This window comes from Crotalus tigris, unplaced genomic scaffold (assembly GCF_016545835.1).
Source record: "Crotalus tigris isolate CLP2741 ecotype Arizona unplaced genomic scaffold, ASM1654583v1 scf7180000023689.1477605, whole genome shotgun sequence".
NCBI lineage: Eukaryota > Metazoa > Chordata > Lepidosauria > Squamata > Viperidae > Crotalus > Crotalus tigris.
The window spans coordinates 1346098-1356570 of record NW_024100120.1 but is presented as its reverse complement, the minus strand read 5'-3'; positions in this window follow the sequence as shown (position 1 = coordinate 1356570).

Sequence of the window (10473 nt, the reverse complement as noted above, 5' to 3'; positions counted from 1 at the left end):
AAAGTATAAAACATGCTTAGCACAAGTGAAATGGACTTGTGCTTACTTGCTCTTTTGTGTCTTCAAAATCTCTTTGTATGCATATGTTTTCTTAATAGGCAAATTCTTGGACATTGTAACTTCTTTGTAGCATAACTAGTCTTATAACACACTTACGTTTTGTTTGACCTATTATATTTTGAAATATTTATTACATTTGATTGATCCCAAAGGAGTTTTTTCATGAAGCAACTGGGCTTTCTTGTTTTTCTTTGAAGATGTTTCACTTCTCATCCAAGAAACTTCGTCAACTCTGACTGGATGGTAGGGAATGGAAGGATTTATACTCCTTGCAGCTGGTCATTTGCATTCTTTTAGAGAGTCATTGAGGCCACCTGGAGGTTTATCTGTGTCATCAGGGTCAACTGAGTAGTGCAAATGGGTGTGGAGCCTTCTTGGTACTGCTGAAAGGATTGTTTTGTAGACTTGGAGATAGATGTCATATCCCCCCCTCTGTTGAGAGAGGGCTGTTCAGTTTTGACATAGATGGTCTCTTTGACTCGTCTTTCAAACCAGTGGTCCTCTCTGTCCAAAATGTGGACTTTTCTGTCTTTGAAAGAGTGGCCTTTGTCTTTTAAATGCAGATGGACTTCCAAATCTTGTCCTGATGGGTTTGTTCTCCTATGTTGTGCCATGTGTTTATGAAGTGGTTGTTTTATTTTCCCAATGTACAGATCTGCACATGACTCACTGCACTGTACTGCATATACCACATTGCTCAGTTTGTGTCTGGGTGTTTTATCCTTGCGGTGGACAAGCTTCTGCCTTAGTGTATTTGTGGGTTTGGAGTATGTACATATGTTGTGTTGGCTAAAAGTCCTCCTGAGCTTTTCTGATATTCCTGCAATATATGGAATTGAAGTTTACAAAAAACCCACACAGATAGATCAATATTTACATTTTGATTCTCACCATCCACTGGAGCACTAAATGGGAGTTATCAGAACCCTACACCACAGAGTTGAAGGTCTGCCTACTAGCAAAGATGGGAAAGAAAAAGAACTAAAACAGTGGTTCTCAACCTTTTTAATGCTGCGACCCCCAATCGGTCGTAAGTCGAGGACTACTCAATCGGTCGTAAGTCAAGGATTACTCAACTGGTGCAGCACTGTTTGCAGAATGGGACTTTTGGCGGGCTCAGCAGGGCAGAGACAGCCTGGACAATTCCTATTGGTTTTTGAAAGCCAATAGAATTAGACTCTATTCAAGAGAGTCTGTTCTATTGGCTTTCAAAAGCCAATAGAATAAAAGGGAGTAGCACAGCTAAGGAAAAGGGGGAAAAATGGCGGACTGCATTGTTTGGCGACCCCCGTGAAATGGTCGTTCGACCCCAAATGGGGTCCCGACCCACAGGTTGAGAACCACTGAACTAAAACATCAAGGAAGCCCTCAGAACATGTGGCTATCTCAAGTTGGCCTTCATCAAATCCCAAAAAAGGAACAGTTGGCGTGCCATACTTGTTTATTCTTGTTTTAAAATACAGTATGGAACCTCTGGGAAATGGTGGCAGTTTGATGTGCAGTTTTGGACATAGGTCTATTCTTATCTCTCATAAATTCTTGAGGGAGACCTTTAAGGGGTTAGAAAATGTCAGCAAATCTCCCCCCCCCAAATTTCCCCATTCTTGCAATGTTTTAAAAACTCATTTAATGCTTTATGAACTTATTTGATTACAGTAAGGGAATGGCCCCATTCAGTAAATGGTGGATTGCAGCTAGATTTACTTAATGTATATTTATTAAAATAGATACCCTTTAATTCTAGTTTTAGTGACCTATTCTAAATATTCCTGATTTGAAATTCAATGCATAAACTGCTTTAGGTTCACTTTCAGTTTTTTAAAAAACTGTTTTTCTAGTACAACTTATTTTGTCTTGATATGAAGAAAGATACAAGACAGAATGTTGTGCTTAAAATTACAGTTTCCTTTCTTGGTGGTCAGCTTCTAAAATGCAAGTGGTTTGTAAGAATATAGGAAAAATTGTGACTGGGAGGTGTCCTTCCGAAATGGAGGCTTAACAACTACTTTTTGCTTTAGGAATAATATTTTTTTGTTTTTGTCCTTTGTTCTTTTGTTTGTGTCAGATAAGGAAAATAGAGGAACAAAAGGTGCAAGAAAGTTAAATATTTATATTACTAGCCAAGGAAATGAGCTGAAACTATTGCTCCAATTAGAACAAGAATTCTGGTATAAATGGAGGAGTTAATTGAATCCTGCCACATCCCAATCACTTTTCAATGCAGCCACATTTTTCAATTAGTAAAAAACTTTCAAGCAAGTGATCTGTCAAACATATTGAGAGATGATTTCTGCATATAAGACGACTATGCTACACATTCCTCTTCCTGTTTAAAATGGTTCAGTAACTTAGATAACTATTACCATCTCTCAAGCTTGAGTTAGTTAGGAATACATCAAAAAGGTTCTGGAATCTCTTGCTATGATGGTTTCACCAGTTCCATTTTGCAGCAGGTCGTGTCCTATGAGGTAAGAGCTGCATCAAAGGTAGAAAGTTAGGGCTGAATTAGTTTATGTCTGGATCTTCTGCTGTAAGATGCATGTTTTGAGGACTATTTCCCTTCCTTTAAAACTTCCAGTATTAAGAAACATACAAACATACAAATACACATTGCTTTGTGAACCGGATGGTTCTATCCAAATGAAGTGGTGACAGGATAAGAACAAGTCATATAGTTAATTTCTGATTACTGTTGTCCATATAGTAGGGATGGACAATCCACCATCTATATACTTTTTCTTAATAGAATTGGCTTCTAGCAGCCTGCGCAGACATGGCCAAGGGAAGATGGATGGTTGCAGTTTAAGCATATCTGGAGGGTGATGTGGGTCCTATGTTTATCTTGCATTAGAATGATATAAGAACTGGTGATAATATTGTATTTACTCCATGTGGTACAGTTATAATCTCTGAGAGACTGATCATGGAATACTCATTTGAAGAAAAGTTATATTTAACATTTGGGTGCTGGTGGTGAGGAAAAAAGAGTTGCAGTAAGTGATGTGATGATGCAAAGTGAGAAGGCTGTGTTACGCATGTGTTTGGAGCCTGGATTTTCTGATTCCCCTTTATCTTGTGGGGAAGAGATTTCTTTTTTAAAGACATTGCATGTATTTTAGAAGGTACGCTACAAATTTTGTGCATTTCTGATGCAAAATGGGGGGAAGATGTGCAGCTTATTTTGGACAGTTGTGGCTGAAGAGAACTCAAAGGCAATATAGAGGTTTGGGGCCAGATGTGGTGATGAAGGTCTGCTTTTATCTGTCCCTGATATAAGTACAGATTGAAATCAATTAAACTGCATTTAATTGTGGTTAGATTGTGGTCTCACTGTTTTCCTCCTTTTTAAAACCATTCTGTCTGCAGTACTGTGCTATGTTAGACTTTTCTTGTGAACTTATACTCAAATATATCCAATGGTATGTAATATATTTTTCTTTGTAATATATTTGAAATCCTACAAAATGAGAAGTTCTAATTGGTTATATATTCTATCTCTTTTCAGTTTGACTGTAGGTTATTCCTCTGAAATAAATGTGTTGGTAGGGAGGTTCAAGATATGTACTACATATCAACTGTTGTTTATCCAAAGTCACCCTAATAGCTATGGTTGTCAGATGAGAAAGTTCAGGTCCACACATGAAGGTTCAATTAAACTGATTTCTTGGTAATCATGCTTATGTATAGGAATCTATTCAACTAATGGTTAATTAGCTAAAGGCCAACAGGATTCAAGGGAGGTTAGACTTAGTTTTCTTGTGGCTAGGCAGGGATTCTAGACTGATCACATTTTAAGTCTGTCCCAAGTTCTGCCAGTTCTTCTCCTGCAATGGTGAAGGTCAGAAGATAGAACATCAAAATTAATTGAGGTGCATTATTTGCTGATATGGCATATTTAATAGAAAACAGATGAAGAACATAGACAATATCAAATTAGGACTGGAAAAAGGATTTATTGAATGCTGCATTTTAATGAAAATATACTATTATCACAGGCAAGATGATATTTTGTTTTTTATATTAATATAGGTGAATATTTTATTTATTTATTTTTAAATGTTAAGCATATGATGCTTTAATTCTGTTGAGTAAAAACTGGAGAATGCCTTCTATTTTCAAATTAATTACAATGAAATTGCTTTTCCTGAACCATGAACAGCCTGTGTGATTCACATTATCATTTTTTATCCTGGATTGATTCTGTATACACAGTTTACAAATGTATCAGGGATTTCAGTAATGGTAGTGATAGTGGTGGGAATCCTATCTAAAACCAATGGCTCTTCAATTATATAGCCCTGTATTATTGTGGATTTTTAAAAAAGAAAGTTGGACACTTTTTATAATTTGAGATATTATCAGACAGATAGGATCTCAGTCTCAAAGTGTTATTATGTTGATTCACTTCATATGAATGTATATCCTGTAAAAATGATATGTGGATAAACTTATAAATATTTGTAATCCTATGTTAAAGAAAAACTTGAAAAGAATGATGCTAAAGGAACTCTTTCATAATGGGAATCTTTTCACTGAATATATAAACAGATTGGTTATTATTTTTCTCCTGTGTGCTTGTGTGAAAGGGAAGAGACAGAGCATGTGGTATAATATAGAGGTATATTTATATATAATATAAATGCCTATGTAAAGGACTGCACAAAGTGGATTGATCTTTTAAATACCACAGAACCAAAGTAACACATTGAACAAGAGATACAAGAAATGGGATAGAACAGTGGTTCTCAACCTTTCTAATGCCGCGACCCCATAATACAGTTCCCCATGTTGTGGTGACCCCCAGCCACTTATACATCATCAGGTGCCAGGGGCTTGGCCAAAGAAAAGGGGAAAAAATGGTGGGCAGCCTTGTTTGGCGACCCCCGTGAAATGGTCGTTTGACCCCAAATGGGGTCCCGACTCACAGGTTGAGAACCACTGGGATAGAAGAAGTGGGAAGATTATTACAAGGTAATAATGATTTTCCCAATGTACTCCAAGTATTGTGATTTTCAGATGATATTCATAAAAATATTTGAAAATTCCATTCACGCCCACCATGACTGAAAATATTAAGAAGTTTCCAAGGTTCCTCAAAATTTCTAGGAACACTGAAAACCAGCATTTAAAAATAATGACTTAGTTTAACTAGGACTGGGCAATTGGTTTCTCTCACTGTAAAGTCCCCTGGCTTTCCCAGTTTGCAAGGATTTTTTTAAATATCAAAATATCTGTGAACTGAACATATCATACACATTCAACTGTCTCAAAAATGTAGAGTGTCTCTCCTAATTATTTGTCTGAATATTCACTGGAGCATACAAATGACAAATGGACTGAAGTTTTCGCATGATCACTGGGAATGTTTTTAACCAGATAATAATCTTTTGATTAATATTTACAGAGTCTGAAAACAGGTGATTTCCTGAGGGAATGTAATAATGAGAATGGTTCTTTTGATGCAGGCTTGAAGATGAATACCATCTCACATAAATAATCTAAAAATAGCTTCTGAATTAAGTTAAAGTGACAAAGAGGATTAACTAGACTGCCATAAGCAATTCATATTCTTTCATTTGAATCAGATTCTATTCATAATTTATATTTGAAATCCTGGATTACTTAAAGCTGATTAAATGTTTAATACTTTCAATCTTGTAAGATAGATAAAATCCAGAAAAATAATATTTATTTATTTATTAAATTCTATTCTGCCATAAAAGGTACAGAGGCTCCCTTGACTTGGGTTTAACCATAGCAACAATACAGAAATGGATTGTAATTACACCCTTAATTTCCAGTCAGATCAATAACTCTTGAATTTTCTTTCAGGCTTTTGTTCATGAAGTAATGTGGTCAGACTGTCCTTAGCCTTTTAAAAGATCTTCCAAGGTTGGTGGGTGCTTCTACCTGGTGTAAGACATAAATGAAAATTGTTTCATTAAATAATAAAAAGAAGTAATAGTGAATAAATCTTTGTTAATGTTCAGCAAAATTGGCTTTAAAACCAAATTCGTGTTAAAAAACAAAAAAAAATTGTTGCTAGAGCCAAGCACTAGATATGGGAGAACATAAAGCCATGAATAGTACTTGTTCTTGACAGTAATGGCACAGTGGAAGAAAAAGGCCTTGTCAGACCTGCCTTAGCTTGAGCCTCTCGTTAAGAACGATTCTTAACTCCATTTGTTGAGAAAAATATAGTTTACTAGAAATCAAGTGAATTACAGTAGTGCAAAGCCAGAACTGAAATTTGCACACCGAAATCACCATGTCTAACTTTTCCCTCCTGTAATTGCCTCCCATCTCTGTTCCTCCCATGTCCAATCAAATTCAAACAAGATGTTTTTAGAACAGTCACTTCAGGCATAGGTTTGGTATGCAGCTGAGTTCCATTCCCAGCCATCTGACCTTGAAGGTCCTCTGGGAGAGATGCAGTGAACTTTCATTTCTCTTGAAGCCTTCCCCCTCCCATCTAGCCCCCTTCCCTGTTCATTGTAGCTGATACTGAATGGTTGCAATGAGCAAGCATGAGATGGCAGCTGACAGGCCTCTTCTAAAAATCTTAAAAATGATCATGCTTGTTAGTGAGAATTGTCTTTCACATAGTTTGGTCTCAAACAGTACAGGTTTTTATAATTGTGACTAGTACTTTAAATTGTATCTGAAAATGGACTGAGCCAGTGAAGCTGTTTTTTTTTTTTTAAGAAGGAAGTTTTATGTTTCCAATAACTACCTCAGTTAATAGTGAAGCTGCAGCAATATGGACCAGAATATATCTAAAATTTATATATTGAAATCCCTTGGATCTCTCATGTTTGCTTTCTTTCAGTGAAATTATGGGGCAATCTAATCTAATAAAAATATGTGCAGTCAGACTTTCAGAGATATTTTTTTAAAAGAATTGTACAGTTATTTGGAACTCTAATTTTAGTTAGCCTTCAACAAAAAGACGTGATAAATATGAACTCCCTGCCCTTGTTCCAAGTCAGACATGTCAAACACAAGGCCCGGGGGCTGGATGTGGCCCGCAAAGTGATTTCATGTGGCCCACGAAGCCATCCTGGAAACAGTGAGGGAACGGCCCCCGCTGCCTTGGCCCTGGCCCAGGCCAGCCGGGAGCCAATGTACAATTTTGTAGTGGCCATCTTAACACTTGCCCGGGTGGACCATGCCTTGGCACTTGCCCCGGTCCCACCCCCTTCTCCCAGAGACCCCCAGATCTGTCCCACTCCTGCCCAGGCCCCCATAGGCACCCTTGACGCAAATGATGTAGAACTGGCCACGCCCACCCAGTAGGCCAGACCCACTCCATCCACACCCACCCAGTAGGTTGCACCCACTCTGGCCACACCCTCCCAGCCCCCCCCAGGGTAACCACAATGCTGATGCGGCCCTCAATGAAATTGAGTTTGACATCCCTGTTCTAAGTGGTAAATATGGATGGCAAATCAGGTCTAGTTTGGTGAAGAGATTAGAGTACCAGAGTAGAAACCAGGAGACAGTGAATTCTTGTCCTGCTTTAGGCACAAAGTCAGCTGGGTGACCTTGGGCCAGTTATTTTCTCTCAGCCCTAGGAAGTAGGCAATGGCAAACCTCTTTTGAAAATCTTTACAAAAAATCTGCAAGGACTTGTCCAGGCAGTCACCAGGAAGGTTCACACACCAAACAAATAACAAAACATGATAAATAATCAAATTAACATGGTAGCTATAGATATTCTGTGTAATAATATGTAAGCCTATTTCATTGGTGTGAAAAATAAAGAGTAGCCTAAATGAGCAGCTATAGAACCTATTAATTTACACATTAATAACATTTCATTTATCACATGGAAAAGAATCATAGGGCTGGAAAGGACCTTAGAGTTTTTCTAGTTCAACTCCTTGACCATGGCAGGAGACCTTATATCATTATGAACAAATGATTTCTTGAAAATCCTTTCTTGAAATTTTCCAACGATGGTCCACTCATAACTTCTGGAAGCAAGCTCTTCTATTGGTTAATTGTTCTTACTGTTAAGAAGTTTCTCAGTTCCAGGCTGGATCTCTCTTTAATCATTTTCCACCCATTGCTGCTTGTCCTACCCTCAGGAGCTTTGGAAAATAATTTGACCCCAACCTCTGTGGTAGCTCTTCGTGTACCAGAAGACAGTTATCATTCTGACCTAATTTTTCTCTTTGTTAGGCTAGACATACCTAGTTCCCTTAACCGTACCTCATACAATTTATTCCACAGACCATTTATCATCTTAGTTGCTCCTCTCTGCACTCTTTCTAGGGTCTCAGCATCATTTTTTTGTATCCTGGTGACCAAAATTGGAGGCAGTATTCCAAGTGTGGCCTCACTAGTATAGTATAAAGTGATACTATCATGTCTTGTGATCTTGATGTATGATCTTGCTGAATCATCCAGCATGATCTTGAGAAATTAACCCTCTGTTGTTATAGCCTAGGGCTGCATTGGCTTTTTGGCAGCTGCAGCACATTTCTAGCTCATACTTAAGTGTGGTCCACTAGGACATTAGGATGCCAAGATCAATCTCACATTACTAAAGAGCAGGTACTGCCTGTTCTACACCCATGCATTTGTTTTTTCCTGCCTAAGTGCAGGACCTTACTTTTCTCACCACTGAACTGCATCTTGTTAGCTAGAGCCCAATGCTCAGGGCTGTCAAGATTCTTCTGAATCTTGAATCTGTTTATCAAAGTGTTAGCAATTTCTCAAGCTTGGTGTTGTCTGCAAATGCTTGATGAGCTCTTTTTCATCTCCTCATCTAGATCATTTATGAAGATGTTGCAGCACTGGTTCCCAACAGAATCTTGCGATACTGCATTGCATGTTTTCTGCCATGTAGGAGTAGTTCCATTGAGAACTACCCACTGAGTGTGGTTGGCCAGCCAACTATGTTTCCATTTGGTGGTGGTACTCTCTATATTGTATTGTTTTATCTCACCAAGAAGTAGGTTGTGGTCTATTTTATCAAATGCTTTACTGATGTCTAAGTAAACTATATCCACAGTGTTTCCCTTCTCCATTAATTTAGTCACTTCATCAAAGAATGCAATAAAGTTTGTCTGGAATGATCTGTTTCTGAGAAACCCATGCTGATGTCTGGTAATCACTTTGTTCATTTCTAGATGCTCACAAATCTGCTGCTTAATTATCTTTTCTATGATTTTCCTGGGTATTGATGTCAAACTTATTGTTCTGTGGTTTCCTGGATCCACTTCCCCCCCCCCTTTTTTATAGATTGTAATCACATCAGCTCTTTTCCAGTCCTTTGGCAGTTCCCCCATGCTCCAGGAGTTGTGAAAGATTTTGCTCTGTGGTTCCAAGGTCACATCTGCCAGCTCCTTCAGAACCCTGGGATGAGAAATGAGCATAGCTGAAAAGAGTAATCAAAAGAATTTTAACAATTAAAACAACTGTGTCACATAAATAAGCAATTTCCCTCTCTCATTTATACTTTGAAATAAGTATACATTGCCAAAGGTTACATATCTTTTCTGATTTTCAGAAGCTTATCGTTTTGAGGCTTTTCATTCCTGCAATTTTATCTATTCATGTTTTCTGTTCAAGGCGAGAATCTCTTTTCCATTCTAGAAACCTATGCCAGAGGCAATCTGGATAGGCATCTCTCTATTTTACTTTGTAGATTTTGCACTAAATTAAATACAAATAAATGCAATAACAGAAGACAGCCATTATATGTTCACAGTTTTTTTTATCATGTTATTTCATCACTGGAAGAATTTGTGTCTCTGATTTTTTTATTCTTCTAGTAGCAAATAATTTCAAATATTTTTACATTGTCTGATGAATATCTTGTATTTTAAAAAGCTGATTGCTGATAAATACTTATAAAATTTGGGATGTGCTTTGTCTCAAGGGTTGCTGTGGTAAGTGGGCAAGAAAGCAGTGATTCCCCTCACAATCTCTTCTAGAAATATCTATAAAGCATTTAGAAATAGGGAGGGAAGTCAATGGAATAAGAGGTGTTTTAATTCCTTCTCTGGCCCATCAATTTTTCCTTGAATTTTTTTCCTATTGCTTATAGCAGTTTTGTTCTGAACTGCATTCTGAAAAAAGAGTCTGTAATATAACATTCATTTATTTAATCAACTTTTTAATGAAGTCCCCTTTTATGATCAAGGTCTCATGAAGCAACATTCAAGAAATGGTAGTAGCATATATGCACTACCTATATTCAGTACCCCTGCAGCAGGGTACAAGTACCCACTGAATCATATAGGCCAGAATATAACCTGCACACCCAAATCTTAACATTGAGCAGCCTTTCTTAACTATCAATATTTATGGCCACCAATGATCAAGAATGTGTTAACTGCACAAATACATATCCTTAAAATGGGGGAAATAGATAAAGTTTACAGCCTGTCATGGATTAAATTT